The sequence below is a fragment of the Aegilops tauschii genome, chromosome 4 (genome assembly GCF_002575655.3).
Source record: "Aegilops tauschii subsp. strangulata cultivar AL8/78 chromosome 4, Aet v6.0, whole genome shotgun sequence".
Taxonomy (NCBI): domain Eukaryota; kingdom Viridiplantae; phylum Streptophyta; class Magnoliopsida; order Poales; family Poaceae; genus Aegilops; species Aegilops tauschii.
In genome coordinates this window covers 59,953,703-59,977,483 of record NC_053038.3, presented here as the reverse complement: position 1 = coordinate 59,977,483, position 23,781 = coordinate 59,953,703, and positions in this window count along the sequence as shown.

Sequence of the window (23,781 nt, the reverse complement as noted above, 5' to 3'; positions counted from 1 at the left end):
GTTTCTCGGTTATGGAGGTGATAAAGAGTTCCAGCGTAAAGTGTTACGTCGATGCAAGCTTTAACATTAATCCGGATGACTCTGAGTAGAGTTTCTCGGTTATGGAGGTGATAAAGAGTTCGGCGTAAAGGGTTACGTCGATGCAAGTTTTAACACCAATCCAGATGACTCTGAGTAGCAAACCGGATATGTATAGTGGAGCAGTCGTTTGGAATAGCTCCAAGTAGCAGCATCTACAGTATGACATAAAATTTGCGAAGTAAGCGCAGATCTGAATGTTGCAGACCCGTTGACTAAAACCTCTCTCACAAGCAAAACATGATCAAACCCTAGAACTAATTGGGTGTTAATCACATGGTGATGTGAACTAGATTATTGACTCTAGTGCAAGTGGGAGACTGTTGGAAATATGCCCTAGAGGCAATAATAAATCAGTTATTATCATATTTCCCTCTTCATGATAATCGTTTATTACCCATGCTAGAATTGTATTGATCGGAAACTCAGATACATGTGTGGATACATAGACAACATGTCCCTAGTAAGCCTCTACCGGACTAGCTCGTTGATCAAAGATGGCTATGGTTTCCTAGCCATGGACATGAGTTGTCATTTGATAACGGGATCACATCATCAGGAGAATGATGTGATGGACAAGACCCAAACTATAAACATAGCATATGATCGTGTCAAGTTTATTGCTATTGTTTTCTGCATGTCAAGTATATGTTCCTATGACCATGAGATCATGCAACTCACTGACACCAAAGAAGTACCTTGTGTGTACCAAACATCGCAACGTAACTAGGTGACTATAAAGGTGCTCTATAGGTATCTCCGACGGTGTCTGTTGAGTTGGCATGGATCAAGACTGGGATTTGTCACTCCGTATGATGGAGAGTGTTGGGAAACGTAGCATGCAATTTAAAAAAATTCATATGCTCACGCAAGATCTATCTAGGAGATGCATAGCAACGAGAGGGGGAGAGTGTGTCCACATACCCTCGTAGACCAAAAGCGGAAGCGTTTGACAACACGGTTGATGTAGTTGAACTTCTTCTCGATCTGACCGATCAAGCTCCAAACGTACGGCACCTCCGAGTTCTGCACACGTTTAGCTCGATGACGTCCCTCAAACTCTTGATCCAGCAAAGTGTCGAGGGAGAGTTCCGTCAGCATGACGGCGTGGTGACGGTGATGGTGAAGTGATCCGCGCAGAGCTTCGCTTAAGCACTACGTGAATATGACCGGAGGCGTAAACTATGGAGGGGGCGCCGCACACGGCTAACAATGTTTGTTGTGTGTTCTATGCGCCCCCTCCCCACATATATATAGGTGGGAGGGGGAGGGGGACAGCCATGGGGCGCCCCAAGTAGGAGGAATTTATTAGAATACTCTATGTGCTTCACTTATATTTTTTGAGATAGATAATTTTGCTCTAGTGCTTCACTTATATCTTTTTAGAGCACGGTGGTGGTTTTATTTTATAGAAATTATTGATCTCTCATGCTTCACTTATACTATTTTGAGAGTCTTTTCGAACAGCATGGTAATTTGCTTTGGCTATAAAATTAGTCCTAATATGATAGGCATCCAAAATGGGTATAATAAAAACTTTCATATAAAGAGCATTAAATACTATGAGAAGTTTGATACTTGATAATTGTTTTGAGATATAAAGATGGTAATATTAGAGTCGTGCTAGTTGAGTAATTGTGAAATTGAGAAATACTTTTGCTAAGGTTTGCAAGTCCCGTAGCATGCACGTATGGTAACTGTTGTGTGAAAAATTTGAAGCATGAGGTGTTCTTTGATTGCCTTCCTTATGCGTGGCGGTCGGGGACGAGCGACGGTCTTTTCCTACCAATCTATCCCCCTAGGAGCATGCGCGTAGTGCTTGGTTTTGATGACTTGTAGATTTTTTAATAAGTATGTGAGTTCTTTATGACTAATGTTGAGTCCGTGGATTATACACACTCTCACCCTTTCATCATTGCTAACCTCTTCGATACCGTGCATTGCCCTTTCTCACATCGAGAGTTGGTGCAAACTTCGCCGGTGCATCCAAACCCCGTGATATGATACGCTCTATCACACATAAGCATCTTTATATCTTCCTCAAAACATCCACCATACCTACCTATTATGGCATTTCCATAGCCATTCCGAGATATATTGCCATGCAACTTTCCACCGTTCCTTTCATTATGACACACTTCATCATTGTCCTATTGCCTTGCATGATCATGTAGTTGACATCATATTTGTGGCAAGGCCACCATTCATAATTTTTCATACATGTCACTCTTGATTCATTGCACATCCCGGTACACCGCTGGAGCATTCACATAGAGTCATATTTTGTTCTAAGTATCGAGTTGTAATATTGAGTTGTAAGTAAATAAAAGTGTGACGATCATCATTATTAGAGCATTGCCCTAGTGAGGAAAGGATGATGGAGACTATGATTCCCCCACAAGTTGGGATGAGACCCGGACGAAAAAAAGAGGCCATATAAAAAAAAGATATTAGGGCCCAAAAAATGAGAGAAAAAGAGAGAAGGGGCAATGTTACTATCCTTTTTTCCACACTTGTGCTTCAAATTAGCACCATGATCTTCATGATAGAGAGTCTCTTATGTTGTCACTTTCACTAGTGGGAATTTTCGTTATAGAACTTGGCTTGTATATTCCAATGATGGGCTTCCTCAAAATGCCCTAGGTCTTCGTGAGCAAGCAAGTTGGATGCACACCCACTTAGTTTCTTTTGCTGAGATTTCATACATTTATAGCTCTAGTGCATCCGTTGCATGGCAATCCCTACTCGCTCACATTGATATATATTGATGGGCATCTCCATAGCCCATTAATACGCCTAATTGATATGAGACTATCTTTCTCCTTTTTTTCTTCTCCACAACCACCATTCTATTCCACCTATATGTTGGGGAACGAAGTATTTCAAAAAATTTACCTACGATCACGCAAGATCTATCTATGTGATGCATAGCAACGAGAGGGGGAGTGTATCTTCATACCCTTGAAGATCGCAAAGCGGAAGCATTTATCAACGCGGTTGATGTAGTCGTACACCTTCACGATCCATCTCGATCAAGTACCGAACGTACGGCACCTCCGCGTTCAGCACACGTTCAGCTCGATGACGTCCTCGCCTTCTTGATCCAGCAAGAGGGGCGAAGTAGTAGATGAGTTCCGGCAGCACGACGGCGTGGTGACGGTGTTGGTGAAGAACAATCTCTGCAGGGCTTCGCTTAACCACTACGAGAACTATGACGGAGGATAAACTAGAGGGGACGGGGTTGCCGGTACACGGCTTGGTGTTTCTTGATGTGTCTTGGGTGCTAGCCCTGCCCCTCTATTTACATGTTGAGCCTTGGGGTCGAAACTTGGAGTAAAAGCTGAAGGGAATATGCCCTAGTGGCAATAATAAAGTTGTTGTTTATATTTCCTTATATCATGATAAAAGTTTATTATTGATGCTAGAATTGTATTAACCGGAAACTTAGTACACGTGTGAATACATAGGCAAACAGAGTGTCACTAGTATGCCTCTACTTGACTAGCTCGTTGAATCAAAGATGGTTATGTTTCCTAGCCATAGACATGAGTTGTCATTTGATTAACGGGATCACATCATTAGAGAATGATGTGATTGACTTGACCCATTCCGTTAGCTTAGCACTTGATCATTTAGTATATTGCTATTGCTTTCTTCGTGACTTATACATGTTCCTATGACTATGAGATTATGCAAGTCCCGAATACCGGAGGAACACTTTGTGTGCTGCCAAACGTCACAACGTAACTGGGTGATTATAAAGGTGCTCTACAGGTGTCTCCGATGGTACTTTTTGAGTTGGCATAGATCAAGATTAGGATTTGTCACTCCGATTGTCGAAGAGGTATCTCTGGGCCCTCTCGGTAATGCACATCACTATAAGCCTTGCAAGCAATGTGACTAATGAGTTAGTTGTGGGATGATGCATTATGGAACGAGTAAAGAAACTTGCCGGTAACGAGATTGAACTAGGTATTGAGATACTGACGATCGAATCTCGCGCAAGTAACATAATGATGACAAAGGAAACAACGTATGTTGTTATGCGGTTTGACCGATAAAGATCTTCATAAAATATGTGGGAGCCAATATGAACATCCAGGTTCCGCTATTGGTTATTGACCGGAGACGTCTCGGTCATGTCAACATAGTTCTCGAACCCGTAGGGTCCGCACGCTTAAAGTTTGGTGACGATCGGTATTATGAGTTTATGTAATTTGATGTACCGAAGATAGTTCGGAGTCCCGGATGTGATCATGGACATGACGAGGAATCTCAAAATGGTCGAGACATAAAGATTGATATATTAGACGACTATATTCGGACACCGAAAGTGTTCCGGGGGTCATCGGATATTTATCGGAGTGCGGGGGGTTATCGGAACCCCCGGGGGAACTAATGGGCCAATATGGGCCTTGTGAGAGAGAGAGGAGGGGGAGTAGGGCTGGCCACGCCCCCCTCCCTTGGGAGTCCGAATTGGACAAGGTGGGGGCGGTGCCCCCTCTTTCCTCCCTCTCTCCCTCTCCTTCCTTCCCCCTTCCCCCTTCCTAGTTGGACTAGGAAAGGGGGAGTCCTACTCCTACTAGGAGGAGGACTCCCCCCTCTCCTTGGCGTGCCCCAAGGCCGGCCGGCCTTCCCCCTTGCTCCTTTATATATGGGGGCAGGGGGCACCCTAGAACACACAAGTTGATTGTTTCAGCCATGTGCGGTGCCCCCCTCCACCATAATCCACCTCGGTCATATCGTTGCAGTGCTTAGGCGAAGCCCTGCGCCGGTAGCTTCATCATCACCATCATCATGACGTCATGCTGACGAAACTCTCCCTCGACACTCTGCTGGATCGTGAGTTCGTGGGACGTCACCGAGCCGAACTTGTGCAGATCGCGGAGGTGTCATACCTTTGGTGCTTGGATCGGTCGATCATGAAGACGTACGACTACATCAACCGCATTGTCATAACGCTTTCGCTTATGGTCTACGAGGGTACGTAGACAATACTCTCCCCTCTCGTTGCTATGCATCACCATGATCTTGCGTGTGCGTAGGAATTTTTTTTGAAATTACTACGTTCCCCAACAGTGGCATCCGAGCCAGGTTTATGCGTAGATCTTATATGCACGAGTAAAACACAAGTGAGTTGTGGGCGATAATAGTCATACTGCTTACCAGCATGTCATACTTTGATTCAACGGTATTGTTCGATCAAGCGGCCCGGACCGACATTACGCGTACGCTTACGCGAGACTGGTTCTACCGACGTGCTTCGCACACAGGTGGCTGGCGGGTGTTAGTTTCTCCAACTTTAGTTGAATCGAGTGTGGCTACGCCCGGTCCTTGTTGACAGATAAAACAGCACATACTTGGCGAAAAATCATTGTGGTTTTGATGAGTAGGTAAGAACGGTTCTTGCTCAGCCCGTAGCAGCCACGTAAAACTTGCAACAACAAAGTAGAGGACATCTAACTTGTTTTTGCAGGGCATGTTGTGATGTGATATGGTCAAGACATGATGCTAAATTTTATTGTATGAGATGATCATGTTTTGTAACGAAGTTATCGGCAACTGGCAGGAGCCATATGGTTGTTGCTTTATTGTATGAAATGCAATCGCCATGTACTTTACATTATCACTAAGCGGTAGCGATAGTCATAGAAGCAATAGTTGGCCAGACAACAACGATGCTACGATGGAGATCAAGGTGTCGCGTCGATGACGATGGTGACCATGACGGTGCTTTGGAGATGGAGATCAAAGGCACAAGATGATGATGGCCATATCATATCACTTATATTGATTGCATGTGATGTTTATCTTTTATGCATCTTATTTTGCTTAGTTCGACGGTAGCATTATAAGATGATCCCTCACTAAATTTCAAGGTACAAGTGTTCTCCCTGAGTATGCACCGTTGCGAAAGTTAATCGTGCCGAGACGCCACGTGATGATCGGGTGTGATAAGCTCTATGTTCACATACAACGGGTGCAAACCAGTTTTGCACACGCAGAATACTCGGGTTAAACTTGATGAGCCTAGCATATGCAGATATGGCCTCGGAACACTAAGACCGAAAGGTCGAACGTGAATCATATAGTAGATATGATCAACATAGTGATGTTCACCATTGAAAACTACTCCATCTCACGTGATGATCGGACATGGTTTAGTTGATATGGATCACGTGATCACTTAGATGATTACAGGGATGTCTATCTAAGTGGGAGTTCTTAAGTAGTTTGATTAATTGAACTTTAATTTATCATGAACTTAGTACCTGATAGTATTTTGCATGTCTATGTTGTTGTAGATAGATGGCCCGTGCTGTTGTTCCGTTGAATTTTAATGCATTCCTAGAGAAAGCTAAGTTGAAAGATGATGGTAGCAAGTACACGGACTGGTTCCGTAACTTGACGATTATCCTCATTGCTGCACAGAAGAATTACGTCCTGGAAGCACCGCTAGGTGCCAAACCCGCTGCAGGAGCAACGCCAGATGTTATGAACGTCTGGCAGAGCAAAGCTGATGACTACTCGATAGTTCAGTGTGCCATGTTTTACGGCTTAGAACCGGGACTTCAACGACGTTTTGAACGTCATGGAGCATATGAGATGTTCCAGGAGTTGAAGTTAATATTTCAAGCAAATGCCCAGATTGAGAGATATGAAGTCTCCAATAAGTTCTGAAGCTGCAAAATGGAGGAGAATAGTTCTGCCAGTGAGCATATACTCAAAATGTCTGGGTATAACAATCACTTGATTCAACTGGGAGTTAATCTTCTTGATGATAGTGTCATTGACAGAATTCTTCAATCACTGCCACCAAGCTACAAGAGCTTCGTGATGAACTATAATATGCAAGGGATGGATAAGACAATTCCCGAGCTCTTCGCAATGCTAAAGGCTGCGGAGGTAGAAATCAAGAAGGAGCATCAAATGTTGATGGTCAACAAGACCACCAGTTTCAAGAAAAAGGGTAAAGGGAAGAATGGGAACTTCAAGAAGAACGGCAAACAAGTTGCTGCTCAAGTGAAGAATGAAGGAAATATGCCCTAGCGGCAATAATAAAGTTATTATTTATTTCCTTATTTCATGATAAATGTTTATTATTCATGCTAGTATTGTATTAACCGGAAACTTAGTACATGTGTGAATACATACACAAACAGAGTGTCCCTAGTATGCCTCTACTTGACTAGCTCGTTAATCAAAGATGGTTAAGTTTCCTAGCCATGGACATGTGTTGTCATTTGATGAACTGGATCACATCATTAGAGAATGATGTGATGGACAAGACCCATTCGTTAGCTTAGCATTATGATCCTTTCAGTTTCATTGCTACTGCTTTCTTCATGACTTATACATGTTCCTGTGACTATGAGATTATGCAACTCCCGAATACCGGAGGAACACTGTGTGCTACCAAACATCACAACGTAACTGGGTGATTATAAAGGTGCTCTACAGGTGTCTCCGATGTTACTTGTTGAGTTGGCATAGATCAAGATAGGATTTGTCACTCAGATTGTCGGAGAGGTATCTCCGGGCCCTCTCAGTAATGCACATCACTATAAATCTTTGCAAGCAATGTGACTAATGAGTTAGTTGCGGGATGATGCATTACAGAACAAGTAACGAGACTTGCCGGTAATGATATTGAACTAGGTATGAGGATACCGACGATCGAATCTCGGGCAAGTAACATACCCATGACAAAGGGAACAACGTATGTTGTTATGCGGTTTGACCGATAAAGATCTTCGTAGAATATGTAGGAGCCAATATGAGCATCCAGGTTCCGCTATTGGTTATTGACTAGAGATGTGTCTCGGTCATGTCTACATAGTTCTCGAACCCGTAGGGTCCGCACGCTTAACGTTCGGTGACGATCGGTATTATGAGTTTATGTGTTTTGATGTACCGAAGGTAGTTTGGAATCCCGGATATGATCACGGACATGACGAGGAGTCTCGAAATGGTCGAGACATAAAGATCGATATATTGGACGACTATATTTGGACATTGGAATGGTTCCAGGTGAGATCGGGCATTTACCGGAGTACCGGGAGGTTATCGGAACCCCCGGGAGGTATATGGGCCTTATTGGGCCATAGTGGGAGAGAGGAGAAGGGAGCAAAGGAGGGGGCGCCCCCCCCCCCAAGCCCAATACGAATTGGGAGGGGGGCTGCCCCCCTTCCTTCCTCCTTCCTCCCCCTTCCTTCTCTCCTAATCCAACTAGGGAAGGGGGGGAATCTTACTCCCGGTGGGAGTAGGACTCCCCTTGGGGCGCGCCTAGGAGGCCGGCCTCCTCCACTCCTTTATATACAGGGGAGGGGGCACCCCATAGACACACAAGTTGATCATTGATCTCTTAGCCATGTGCGGTGCCCCCTCCACCATAATCCACCTCGGTCATATCGTCGTAGTGCTTAGGTGAAGCCCTGCGCCGGTAGCTTCATCATCACCGTCATCACGCCGTCGTGCTGACGAAGCTCTTCCCCGACACTCTGCTGGATCGTGAGTTCGTGGGACGTCACTGAGCCGAACGTGCGCAGATTGCGGAGGTGTCGTACCTTCGGTGCTAGGATCGGTCGATCGTGAAGACGTACGACTACATCAACTGCGTTGTCATAACGCTTCCGCTTACGGTCTACGAGGGTACGTAGACGACACTCTCCCCTCTCGTTGCTATGCATCACCATGATCTTGCGTGTGCGTAGGAATTTTTTTGAAATTACTATGTTCCCCAACAGTGGCATCCGAGCCAGGTTTATGCGTAGTTGTTATATGCACGAGTAGAACACAAGTGAGTTGTGGGCGATAATAGTCATACTGCTTACCAGCATGTCATACTTTGATTCGGCGGTATTGTTGGATGAAGCGGCCCGGACCGACATTACGCGTACGCTTACGCGAGACTGGTTCTACCGACGTGCTTCGCACACAGGTGGCTGGCGGGTGTCAGTTTCTCCAACTTTAGTTGAATCGAGTGTGGCTACGCGCGGTCCTTGTTGAAGGTTAAAACAGCACATACTTGACGAAAAATCTTTGTGGTTATGATGCGTAGGTAAGAACGGTTCTTGCTCAGCCCGTAGCAGCCACGTAAAACTTGCAACAACAAAGTAGAGGACATCTAACTTGTTTTTGCAGGGCTTGTTTTGATGTGATATGGTCAAGACGTGATGAGATATAAGTTGTTGTATGAGATGATCATGTTTTGTTGAAGTTATCGGCAACTGGCAGAAGCCTTATGGTTGTCTCTTTATTGCATAAGATGCAAGCGCCAAATAATTGCTTTCTTTTATCGCTATGCGATAGCAATAGTTGCAAGAGCAATAGTTGGCGAGACGACCATGTAATGACACGTTGATAGAGATCAAGATGATGGAGATCATGGTGTCATGCCGGTGACGATGGAGATCATGACGGTACTTTGGAGATGGAGATCAAAGGCACAAGATGATGATGGCCATATCATGCCACATATTTTTGCATGTGATGTTTATCTTTTATACATCTTATTTTGCTTAGTTCGGCGGTAGCTTTTTAAGATGATCCCTTACTAAAATTTCAAGGTATAAGTGTTCTCCCTGAGTATGCACCGTTGCGACAGTTCTTCGTGTTGAGACACCACGTGATGATCGGGTGTGATAAGCTCTACGTTCACATACAACGGGTGCAAGCCAGTTTTGCACACGCAGAATACTTGGGTTAAACTTGACAAGCCTAACATATGCAAATATGGCCTCAGAACACTGGAGACTGAAAGGTCGAGCGTGAATCATATAGTAGATACGATCAACATAGTGATGTTCACCATTGAAAACTACTCCATCTCACGTGATAATCGGACATGGTTTAGTTGATATGGATCACGTGATCACTTAGATGATTAGAGGGATATCTATCTAAGTGGGAGTTCTTAAGTAATTTGATTAATTGAACTTTAATTTATCATGAACTTAGTCCTGATAGTATTTGCATAACTATGTTGTAGATCAATAGCGCACGATGTAGCTCCCCGTTTATTTTTATATGTTCCTAGAGAAATATAAGTTGAAAGATGATAGTAGCAATGATGCGGACTTGGTCCGTGATCTGAGGATTTTTCTCATTGCTGCACAGAAGAATTATGCCTTGATGCACCGCTAGGTGACAGACCTATTACAGGAGCAGATGCAGACATTATGAACGTTTTGACAAAAGCTCGGTATGATGACTACTTGATAGTTTAGTGCACCATGCTTTACGGCTTAGAACCGGGACTTCAAAAATGTTTCGAACGCCACGGAGCATATAAGATGTTCCAAGAGTTGAAATTGGTATTTCATACTCATGCCCGTATAAAGAGGTATGAGACCTCTGACAGTACTTTGCCTACAAGGAGGAGAATAGCTCAACCAGTGAGCATGTGCTCAGATTGTCTGGGTACTACAATTGCTTGAATCAAGTGGGAGTTAATCTTCCAGATAAGATAGTAATTGACAAAGTTCTCTAGTCACTATCTCCAAGTTACTAGAACTTCGTGATGAACTATAATATGCAAGGGATGACGAAAGTAATTCCCGAGCTCTTCGCGATGCTGAAAACGACGAAGGTAGAAATCAAGAAAGAGCATCAAGTGTTGATGGTTTACAAGACCACTAGTTTCAAGAAAAGGGCAAAGGGATAGAAGGGGAAGTTCAAGAATAACGGCAAGCAAGTTGCTGCTCAAGTGATGAAGCCCAAGTCTGGACCTAAGCCTGAGACTGAGTGCTTCTACTGCAATGGAAATGGTCACTGGAAGTGGAACTGCCCTAGATACTTGGCGGATAAGAAGGATGGCAAAGTGAACAAATGTATATTTTATATACAAGTTATTTATGTGTACTTTACTAGTGTTTATAGCAACCCCTCGGCATTTGATACTGGTTCAGTTGCTAAGAGTAGTAACTCAAAACGGGAGTTGCAAAATGAACAGAAACTAGTTAAGGGTGAAGTGATGATGTGTGTTGGAAGTAGTTCCAAGAATGATATGATCATCATTGCACACTCCCTATACTTTCGGGATTAGTGGTGGACCTAAATAAATGTTATTTGGTGTTTGCGTTGAGCATGAATATGATTTGATCATGTTTGTTGCAGTACGGTTATTCATTTAAAGTCAGAGAATAATTGATGTCCTGTTTACATGCATAAAAACCTTCGATGGTCATACACCCAATGAAAATAGTTTGTCGGATCTCGATCGTAATGATACACATATTCATAATATTGAAGCCAAAAATATGCAAAGTTAATAATGATAGTGAAACATAATTGTGGCACTGTCGTTTAGGTCATATTGGTGTAAAGCGCATGAAGAAACTCCATGCTGATGGGCTTTTGGAATCACTTGATTATGAATCACTTGATGCTTGCGAACCATGCCTCATGGGCAAGATGACTAAGACTCCGTTCTCCGGAACAATGGAGCAAGCAACTGACTTATTGGAAATAATACATATTTATGTATGCGGTCCGATGAGTGTTGAGGCTTGCGGCGGGTATTGTTATTTTCTGACCTTCACAGATGATTTAAGCAGATATGGGTATATCTACTTGATGAAACATAAGTCTGGAACATTTGAAAAGTTTAAAGAATTTCAGAGTGAAGTGGAAAATCATCGTAACAAGAAAATAAAGTTTCTACGATCTGATCGCGGAGATGAATATTTGAGTTACGAGTTTGGTCTTCAATTTGGAATAGTTTCACAAACTCATGCCACCTAGAACACCACAGCATAATGGTGTGTCCGAACGTCATAACCGTACTTTATTCGGTATAGTGCAATCTATGATGTCTCTTACCGGTTTACCACTATCGTTTTGGGGTTATGCATTAGAGACAGCTGCATTCACGTTAAATAGGGCACCATCTAAATCCATTGATACGACGCCTTATGAACTATGGTTTGGCAAGAAACCAAAGTTGTCGTTTCTTAAAGTTTGGGGCTGCGATGCTTATGTGAAAAAGTTTCAAACCGATAAGCTCGAACCTAAATCGGAGAAGTACGTCTTCATAGGATACCCAAAAAGAAACTGTTGGGTACACCTTCTATCACAGATCCAAAGGCAAGATATTTGTTGCTAAGAGTGGATCCTTTAGAGAAGGAGTTTCTCTCAAAAGAAGTGAGTGGGAGGAAAGTAGAACTTGATGAGGTAGTTGTACCTTCTCTCGAGTTGGAGAGTAGTCCACCACAGAAATCAATTCCAGTGATGCCTCCACCAATTAGTGAGGAAGTTAATGATGATGATCATGAGACTTCAGACCAAGTTACTACCGAACCTCGTAGGTCAACCAGAGTACGTTCCACACCAGAGTGGTATGATTATCCTGTTCTGGAAGTCATGTTACTAGACCATGACGAACCTGCAAACTATGAGGAAGGGATGATGAGCCCAGATTCCGCAAAATGGCTTGAGGCCATGAAATCTGAGATGGGATCCATGTATGAAGAAAAAAGTGTGGACTTTGGTTGACTTGCCGGATGATCGGCAAGCCACTAAGAATAAATGGATCTTGAAGAGGAAGACGGACGCTGATAGTAGTGTTACTATCTACAAAGCTCGAATTGTCGCAAAAGGTTTTTGACAAGTTCAAGGTGTTGACTACGATGAGATTTTCTCACTCGTAACGATGCTTAAGTCTGTCCGAATCATGTTAGCAATTGCCACATTTTATGAAATCTGGCAAATGGATGTCAAAACTGCATTCCTTAATGGATTTCTTAAAGAAGAGTTGTATATGATGCAACAAGAAGGTTTTGTCAATCCTAAAGGTGCTAACAAAGTGTGCAAGCTCCAGCGATCCATCTATGGACTGGTGCAAGCATCTCGGAGTTGGAATATACGCTTTGATGAGTTGATCAAAGCATGTAGTTTTATACAGACTTGCGGTGAAGCCTGTATTTACAAGAAAGTGAGTGGGAGCACTACAACATTTCTGATAAGTATATGTGAATGACATATTGTTGATCAGAAATAATGTAGAATTTTCTGGAAAGCATAAAGGAGTGTTTGAAAGGAGTTTTTCAAAGAAAGACCTCGGTGACACTGCTTATATATTGAGCATCAAGATCTATAGAGTTATATCAAGACGCTTGATAAGTTCTTTCAATAAGTACATAGCTTGACAAGATTTTGAAGTAGTTCAAAATGGAACATTCAAAGGAGTTCTTGCCTGTGTTGCAAGGTGTGAAGTTGAGTAAAGACTCAAAACCCGACCACGACAGAAAATAGAAAGAGAATGAAAAGTCATTCCCTATGCCTCAGTCATAGGTTCTATAAAGTATGCTATGCTGTGTACCAGACCTTTTGTGTAACTCACCATGAGTTTGAAAAGAGGGTTCAATAGTGATCCAGGAGTGGATCACTGGACAGCAGTCAAAATTATCCTTAGTGGAATAAGGATATGTTTCTCGATTATGGAGGTGACAAAAAGTTCGTCGTAAAGGGTTACGTCGATGCAAGTTTTGACACTGATCTGGATGACTCTAAGTCACAATCAGGATACATATTGAAAGTGGGAGGAATTAGCTAAAGTAGCTCCGTGGAGAGCATTGTAGACATAGAAATTTGCAAAATACATACGGATCTGAATTTGGCAGACCCGTTGACTAAACTTCTCTCACAAGCAAAACATGATCACACCTTAGTACTATTTGGGTGTTAATCACATGGCGATGTGAACTAGATTACTGACTCTAGTAAACACTTTGAGTGTTGGTCACATGGCGATGTGAACTATGGGTGTTAATCACATGGTGATGTGAACTATTCGTGTTAAATCACATAGCGACGTGAACTAGATTATTGACTCTAGTGCAAGTGTGAGACTGAAGGAAATATGCCCTAGAGGCAATAATAAAGGTATTGTTTATTTCCTTATTTCGTGATAAATGTTTATTATTCATGCTAGAATTGTATTAACCGGAAACTTAGTACATGTGTGAATACATAGACAAACAGAGTGCCCCTAGTATGCCTCTACTTGACTAGCTCGTTATGTTGGGGAACGTAGTAATTTCAAAAAAATTCCTACGCACATGCAAGATCATGGTGATGCATAGCAACGAGAAGGGAGCGTGTGTCCATGTACCCTCGTAGACCGAAAGCAGAAGCGTTAGCACAACGCGGTTGATGTAGTCGTACATCTTCATGATCCGACCGATCAAGTACCGAACGTACACCACCTCCGAGTTCAGGACACGTTCAGCTCCATGACGTCCCTCGAACTCCGATCCAGCCGAGCTTGAGGGAGAGTTCCGTCAGCACGACGGCGTGGTGACGATGATGATGTTCTACCGACGCAGGGCTTCGCCTAAGCATCGCTACGATATTATCGAGGTGGATTATGGTGGAGGGGGGCACCGCACACGGCTAAGAGATCAATTGTTGTGTCTCTAGGGGGTGCCTCCCTCCCCGTATATAAAGGAGTGGAGGAGGGGGAGGGGGCCGGCCACCCTTGGCGTGCCCCATGAGGAGTCCTACTCCCACCGGGAGTAGGACTCCCCCCTTCCATGTTGGAGTAGGAGAGGAGAGGGAAGGAGAGAGGGGCCAAGGAAAAGGGGGGCGCCGCCCCCCTACTTGTCCAACTCGGACATGGGGGGAGGGGCACGCGGCTGGCCCTTGGCCGCCTCTCCTATTCCACCACTTGGGCCCATGAGGCCTAATAACCTCCGGGGGGATTCCGGTAACCCCCCGGTACTCCGGTATATATCCGATAACCCCCGGAACCATTCCGGAGTCCGTATATAGTCGTCCAATATATCAATCTTCATGTCTCGACCATTTCGAGACTCCTCATCATGTCCGTGATCACATCCGGGACTCCGAACTACCTTCAATACATCAAAACATATAAACTCATAATATAACCGTCATCGAACTTTAAGCATGCGGACCCTACGGGTTCGAGAACTATGTAGACATGACCGAGACACGTCTCCGGTCAATAACCAATAGCGGAACCTGGATGCTCATATTGGCTCCTACATATTCTACGAAGATCTTTATCGGTCAAACCGCATAACAACATACGTTGTTCCCTTTGTCATCGGTATGTTACTTGCCCGAGATTCGATCGTCGGTATCTTAATACCTAGTTCAATCTCGTTACCGGCAAGTCTCTTTACTCGTTCCGTGACACATCATCCCGCAACTAAATCATTAGTTGCAATGCTTGCAAGGCTTATAGTGATGTGCATTACCGAGTGGGCCCAGAGATACCTCTCCGACAATCGGAGTGACAAATCCTAATCTCGAAATACGCCAACCCAACAAGTACCTTCGGAGACACCTATAGAGCACCTTTATAATCACCCAGTTACGTTGTGACGTTTGGTAGCACACAAAGTGTTCCTCCGGTAAACGGGAGTTGCATAATCTCATAGTCATAGGAACATGTATAAGTCATGAAGAAAGCAATAGCAGAATACTAAACGATCGAGTGCTAAGCTAACGGGATGGTCAAGTCAATCACATCATTCTACTAATGATGTGATCCCATTAATCAAATGACAACTCATGTCAATGGCTAGGAAACATAATCATCTTTGACCAACGAGCTAGTCAAGTAGAGGCATACTAGTGACACTCTGTTTGTCTATGTATTCACACAAGTATTATGTTTCTGGTTAATACAATTCTAGCATGAAATAATAAACATTTATCATTATATAAGGAAATATATAATAACTTTATTATTGCCTCTAGGGCATATTTCCTTCAGTCTCTCACTTGCACTAGAGTCAATAATCTAGATTACATAGTAATGATTCTAACACCCATGGAGTCTTGGTGCTGATCATGTTTTGCTCGTGGAAGAGGCTTAGTCAATGGGTCTACAACATTCAGATCCGTATGTATCTTGCAAATCTCTATATCTCCCACCTGGACTTGATTCCGGACGGAGTTGAAGCATCTCTTGATGTGCTTGGTTCTTTTGTGAAATCTGGATTCCTTTGCCAAAGCACTTGCACCAGTATTGTCACAAAAGATTTTCATTGGACCCGATGCACTAGGTATGACACCTAGATCAGATATGAACTCCTTCATCCAGACTCCTTCATTTGCTGCTTCCGAAGCAGCTATGTACTCCGCTTCACATGTAGATCCCGCTACGACGCTTTGTTTAGAACTGCACCAACTGGCAGCTCCACCGTTCAATATAAACACGTATCTGGTTTGCGATTTAGAATCATCCGGATCAGTGTCAAAGCTTGCATCGACATAACCATTTACGACTAGCTCTTTGTCACCTCCATAAACGAGAAACATATCCTTAGTCCTTTTCAGGTATTTCAGGATGTTCTTGACCGCTGTCCAGTGATCCACTCCTGGATTACTTTGGTACCTCCCTGCTAAACTTATAGCAAGGCACACATCAGGTCTGGTACACAGCATTGCATACATGTACATGATAGAGCCTATGGCTGAAGCATAGGGAACATCTTTCATCTTCTCTCTATCTTCTGCAATGGTCGGGCATTGAGTATTACTCAACTTCACAAGAACCCTTTCTTTGCTTGATCCATTTTGAACTTATTCAAAACTTTGTCAAGGTATGTGCTTTGTGAAAGTCCAATTAAGCGTCTTGATCTATCTCTATAGATCTTGATGCCCAATATATAAGCAGCTTCACCGAGGTCCTTCATTGAAAAACTCTTATTCAAGTATCCCTTTATGCTATCCAGAAATTATATATCATTTCCAATCAGCAATATGTCATCCACATATAATATCAGAAATGCTACGGAGCTCCCACTCACTTTCTTGTAAATACAGGCTTCTCCAAAAGTCTGTATAAAACCATATGCTTTGATCACACTATCAAAGCGTTTATTCCAACTCCGAGAGGCTTGCACCAGTCCATAAATGGATCGCTGGAGCTTCCACACTTTGTTAGCTCCCTTTGGATCGACAAAACCTTCCGGTTGCATCATATACAACTCTTCTTCCAGAAATCCATTCAGGAATGCAGTTTTCACATCCATTTGCCAAATTTCATAAAAATGCGGCAATTGCTAACATGATTCGAACAGACTTAAGCATCGCTACGGGTGAGAAAGTCTCATCGTAGTCAACCCCTTGAACTTGTCAAAAACCTTTTGCAACAAGTCGAGCTTTATAGACAGCAACATTACCGTCAGCGTCAATCTTCTTCTTGAAGATCCATTTATTCTCAATGGCTTGCCGATCAACGGGCAAGTCAACCAAAGTCCATACTTTGTTCTCATACATGGATCCCATCTCAGATTTCATGGCCTCAAGCCATTTTACGAATCTGGGCTCACCATCGCTTCTTCATAGTTCGTAGGTTCGTCATGGTCTAGTAACATAACTTCCAGAACAGGATTACCGTACCACTCTGGTGCGGATCTTACTCTGGTTGACCTACGAGGTTCAGTAACAACTTGATCTGAAGTTTCATGATCATCATCATTAACTTCCTCACTAATTGGTGTAGGTGTCACAGGAACCGGTTTCTATGATGAACTACTTTCCAATAAGGGAGCAGGTACAGTTACCTCATCAAGTTCTACTTTCCTCCCACTCACTTCTTTCGAGAGAAACTCCTTCTCTAGAAAGGATCCAAATTTAGCAACAAAAGTCTTGCCTTCGGATCTATGATAGAAGGTGTACCCAACAGTTTCCTTTGGGTATCCTATGAAGACACATTTCTCCGATTTGGGTTCGAGCTTATCAGATTGAAGCTTTTTAACATAAGCATCGCAGCCCCAAACTTTAAGAAACGACAACTTTGGTTTCTTGCCAAACCACAGTTCATAAGGCGTCGTCTCAACGGATTTTGATGGTGCCCTATTTAACGTGAATGCAGCCGTCTCTAAAGCATAACCCCAAAAAGATAGCGGTAAATCAGTAAGAGACATCATAGATCGCACCATATCTAGTAAAGTACGATTACGACGATCGGACACACCATTATGTTGTAGTGTTCCGGGTGGCGTGAGTTGTGAAACTATTCCGCATTGTTTTAAATGAAGACCAAACTCGTAACTCAAATATTCTCCTCCATGATTAGATCGTAGAAACTTTATTTTCTTGTTACGATGATTTTCCACTTCACTCTGAAATTCTTTGAACTTTTCAAATGTTTCAGACTTATGTTTCATTAAGTAGATATACCCATATCTGCTTAAATCATCAGTAAGGTGAGAAAATAACGATACCCGCCACGAGCCTCAACATTCATCGGACCACATACATCTGTATGTATGATTTCCAGCAAATCTGTTGCTCGCTCCATAGTTCCGGAGAACGGCGTTTTAGTCATCTTGCCCATGAGGCACGGTTCGCAAGTACCAAGTGATTCATAATCAAGTGGTTCCAAAAGTCCATCAGTATGGAGTTTCTTCATGCACTTTACACCAATATGACCTAAACGGCAGTGCCACAAATAAGTTGCACTATCATTATCAACTCTACATCTTTTGGCTTCAATATTATGAATATGTGTATCACTACTATCGAGATTCAACAAAAATAGACCACTCTTCAAAGGTGCATGACCATAAAAGATATTACTCATATAAATAGAACAACCATTATTCTCTGATTTAAATGAGTAACCGTCTCGCATCAAACAAGATCCAGATATAATGTTCATGCTCAATGCTGGCACCAAATAACAATTATTCGGGTCTAAAACTAATCCCGAAGGTAGATGTAGAGGTAGCGTGCCGACCGCGATCACATCGACTTTGGAACCATTTCCTACGTGCATCGTCACCTCGTCCTTAGCCAATCTTCGCTTAATCCGTAGTCCCTATTTCGAGTTGCAAATATTAGCAACAGAACTAGTATCAAATACCCAGGTGCTACTGCGAGCATTAGTAAGGTACACATCAATAACATGTATATCACATATACCTTTGTTCACCTTGCCATCCTTCTTATCCGCCAAACACTTGGGGCAGTTCCGCTTCCAGTGACCAGTCTGTTTGAAGTAGAAGCACTCAGTCTCAGGCTTAGGTCCAGACTTGGGTTTCTTCTCCTGAGCAGTAACTTGTTTGCTGTTCTTCTTGAAGTTCCCCTTCTTCTTCCCTTTGCCCTTTTTCTTGAAACTGGTGGTCTTGTTGACCATCAACACTTGATGCTCCTTCTTGATTTCTACCTCCGCAGCTTTTAGCATTGCGAAGAGCTCGGGAATCGTCTTATCCATCCCTTGCATGTTATAGTTCATCACGAGCTCTTGTAGCTTGGTAGCAGTGATTGAAGAATTCTGTCAATGACGCTATCATCCGGAAGATTAACTCCCAGTTGAATCAAGTGATTGTTATACCCAGACATCCTGAGTATATGCTCACTGACAGAACTATTCTCCTCCATCTTACAGCTGTAGAACTTATTGGAGACTTCATATCTCTCAACCCGGGCATTAGCTTGAAATATTAACTTCAACTCCTGGAACATCTCATATGCTCCATGACGTTCAAAACGTCGTTGAAGTCCCGGTTCTAAGCCGTAAAGCATGGCACACTGAACTATCGAGTAGTCATTAGCTTTGCTCTGCCAGACGTTCATAACATCTGGTGTTGCTCCTGCAGCAGGTCTGGCACCTAGCGGTGCTTCCAGGACGTAATTCTTCTGTGCAGCAATGAGGATAATCCTCAAGTTACGGACCCAGTCCGTGTAATTTCTACCATCATCTTTCAACTTTGCTTTCTCAAGGAGCGCATTAAAATTCAACGGAACAACAGCACGGGCCATCTATCTACAATCAACATAGACAAGCAAAATACTATTAGGTACTAAGTTCATGATAAATTTAAGTTCAGTTAATCATATTACTTAAGAACTCCCACTTAGATAGACATCTCTCTAATCCTCTAAGTGATCACGTGATCCAAATCAACTAAACCATGTTCGATCATCACGTGAGATGGAGTAGTTTCAATGGTGAACATCACTATGTTGATCATATCTACTATATGATTCACGCTCGACCTTTCGGTCTGAGTGTTCCGATGCCATATCTGCATATGCTAGGCTCGTCAAGTTTAACCTGAGTATTCCGCGTGTGCAACTATTTTGCACCCGTTGTATTTGAACGTAGAGCCTATCACACCCGATCATCACGTGGTGTCTCAGCACGAAGAACTTTCGCATCGGTGCATACTCAGGGAGAACACTTATACCTTGATAATTTAGTAAGAGATCATCTTATAATGCTACCGTCAATCAAAGCAAGATAAGATGCATAAAAGATAAACATCACATGCAATCAATATAAGTGATATGATATGGCCATCATCATCTTGTGCTTGTGATCTCCATCTCCGAAGCACCGTCATGATCACCATCGTCACCGGCGCGACACCTTGATCTCCATCATAGCATCGTTGTCGTCTCGCCAACTTATGCTTCTACGACTATCGCTACCGCTTAGTGATAAAGTAAAGCATTACAGGGTGATTGCATTGCATACAATAAAGCGACAACCATATGGCTCTTGCTAGTTGCCGATAACTCGGTTACAAAACATGATCATCTCATACAATAAAATATAGCATCATGCCTTGACCATATCATATCACAACATGCCCTGCAAAAACAAGTTAGACGTCCTCTACTTTGTTGTTGCAAGTTTTACGTGGCTGCTACGGGCTGAGCAAGAACCGTTCTTACCTACGCATCAAAACCACAACGATAGTTTGTCAAGTTAGTGCTGTTTTAACCTTCTCAAGGACCGGGCGTAGCCACACTCAGTTCAACTAAAGTTGGAGAAACTGACACCCGCAAGTCACCTGTGTGCATAGCACGGCGGTAAAACCAGTCTCGTGTAAGCGTACGTGTAATGTCGGTCCGGGCCGCTTCATCCAACAATACCGCCGAACCAAAGTGTGACATGCTGGTAAGTAGTATGACTTGTATCGCCCACAACTCACTTCTGTTCTACTCGTGCATATAACATCTACGCATAAAACCTGGCTCGGATGCCACTGTTGGGGAACGTAGTAATTTCAAAAAAAATCCTACGCACACGCAAGATCATGGTGATGCATAGCAACGAGAGGGGAGAGTGTGTCCACGTACCCTCGTAGACCGAAAGCGGAAGCGTTAGCACAACGCGGTTGATGTAGTCGTACGTCTTCACGATCCGACCGATCAAGTACCAAACGTACGGCATCTCCGAGTTCAGCACACGTTCAGCTCCATGACGTCCCTCGAACTCCGATCCAGCCGAGCTTTGAGGGAGAGTTCCGTCAGCACGACGGCGTGGTGACGATGATGATGTTCTACCGACGCAGGGCTTCGCCTAAGCACCGCTACGATATTAACGAGATGGATTATGGTGGAGGGGGGCACCGCACACGGCTAAGAGATCAAGAGATCAATTGTTGTGTCTCTAGGGGGTGCCTCCCTCCCCGTATGTAAAGGAATGGAGGAGGGGGAGGGGGCCGGCCTCCCTTGGCGCGCCCCATGAGGAGTCCTACTCCCACCGGGAGTAGGACTCCCCCCCTTCCATGTTGGAGTTGGAGAGGAGAGGGAAGGAGAGAGAGGGGGAAAGGAAAAGGGGGGTGCCGCCCCCCCCCCTCCTTGTCCAATTCGGACTTGGGGGGAGGGGCGCCCGGCTGCCCCATGGCCGCCTCTCCTCTTCCACCACTTGGGCCCATGAGGCCCAATAACCTCCGGGGGGATTCCGGTAACCCCCCGGTACTCCGGTATATATCCGATAACCCCCGGAACCATTCCGGTGTCCGAATATAGTCGTCCAACATATCAATCTCATGTCTCGACCATTTCGAGACTCCTCGTCATGTCCGTGACACATCCGGGACTCCGAACTACCTTCGGTACATCAAAACATATAAACTCATAATATAACCGTCATCGAACTTTAAGCGTGTGGACCCTACGGGTTCGAGAACTATGAAGACATGACCGAGACACGTCTCCGGTCAATAACCAATAGCGGAACCTGGATGCTCATATTGGCTCCTACATATTCTACGCAGATCTTTATCGGTCAAACCGCATAACAACATACGTTGTTCCATTTGTCATCGGTATGTTACTTGCCCGAGATTCGATCTTCCGTATCTTAATACCTAGTTCAATCTCGTTACCGGCAAGTCTCTTTACTCCTTCCGTAATACATCATCTCGCAACTAACTCATTAGTTGCAATGCTTGCAAGGCTTATAGTGATGTGCATTACCGAGTGGGCCCAGAGATACCTCTCCGACAATCGGAGTGACAAATCCTAATCTCGAAGTACGCGAACCCAACAAGTACCTTCGGAGACACCTGTAGAGCACATTTATAATCATGCAGTTACGTTGTGACGTTTGGTAGCACACAAAGTGTTCCTCCGGTAAACGGGAGTTGCATAATCTCATAGTCATAGGAACATGTATAAGTCATGAAGAAAGCAATAGCAGAATACTAAACGATCGAGTGCTAAGCTAACGGAATGGGTCAAGTCAATCACATCATTCTCCTAATGATGTGATCCCGTTAATCAAATGACAACTCATGTCAATGGCTAGGAAACATAACCATCTTTGATCAAAGAGCTAGTCAAGTAGAGGCATACTAGTGACACTCTATTTGTCTATGTATTCACACAAGTATTATGTTTCTGGTTAATACAATTCTAGCATGAATAATAAACATTTATCATGATATAAAGAAATAAATAATAACTTTATTATTGCCTCTAGGGCATATTTCCTTCACGTTAATCAAAGATGGTTAAGTTTCCTAGCCATGGACATGTGTTGTCATTTGATGAACTGGATCACATAATTAGAGAAAGATGTGATGGAAAAGACCCATTCGTAAGCTTAGCATTATGATCGTTTCAGTTTCATTGCTACTGCTTTCTTCATGACTTATACATGTTCCTCTGTGTGACGCCCCCGATTTGACCGTACACTAATCATGCACGCAAATGTGTACGATCAAGATCAGGGACTCACGGGAAGATATCACAACACAACTCTACAACATAAATAAGTCATACAAGCATCATATTACAAGCCAGGGGCCTCGAGGGCTCGAATACAAATGCTCGATCACAGACGAGTTAGCGGAAGCAACAATATCTGAGTACAGACATAAGTTAAACAAGTTTGCCTTAAGAAGGCTAGCACAAACTGGGATACAGATCGAACGAGGCGCAGGCCTCCTGCCTGGGATCCTCCTAACTACTCCTGGTCGTCGTCAGCGGCCTGCACGTAGTAGTAGGCACCCCCAGTGTCGTAGGTGTCGTCGTCGACGGTGGCGTCTGGCTCCTGGACTCCAACATCTGGTTGCGACAATCAGATAGAAAGGAAAGGGGGAAAAGAGGGAGAGAAGCAACCGTGAGTACTCATCCAAAGTACTCGCAAGCAAGGAGCTACACTACATATGCATGGGTATATGTGTAAAGGGGCATATCAGTGGACTGAACTGCAGAATGCCAGAATAAAAGGGGGATAGCTAGTCCTGTCGAAGACTACGCTTCTGGCCATCTCCATCTTGCAGTATGTAGAAGAGAGTAGATTGAAGTCCTCCAAGTAGCATCGCATAGCATAAACCTACCCGGCGATCCCCTCCTCGTCGCCCTGTTAGAGAGCGATCACCGGGTTGTATCTGGCACTTGGAAGGGTGTATTTTATTCAGTATCCAGTTCTAGTTGTCATAAGGTCAAGGTACAACTCCGGGTCGTCCTTTTACCGAG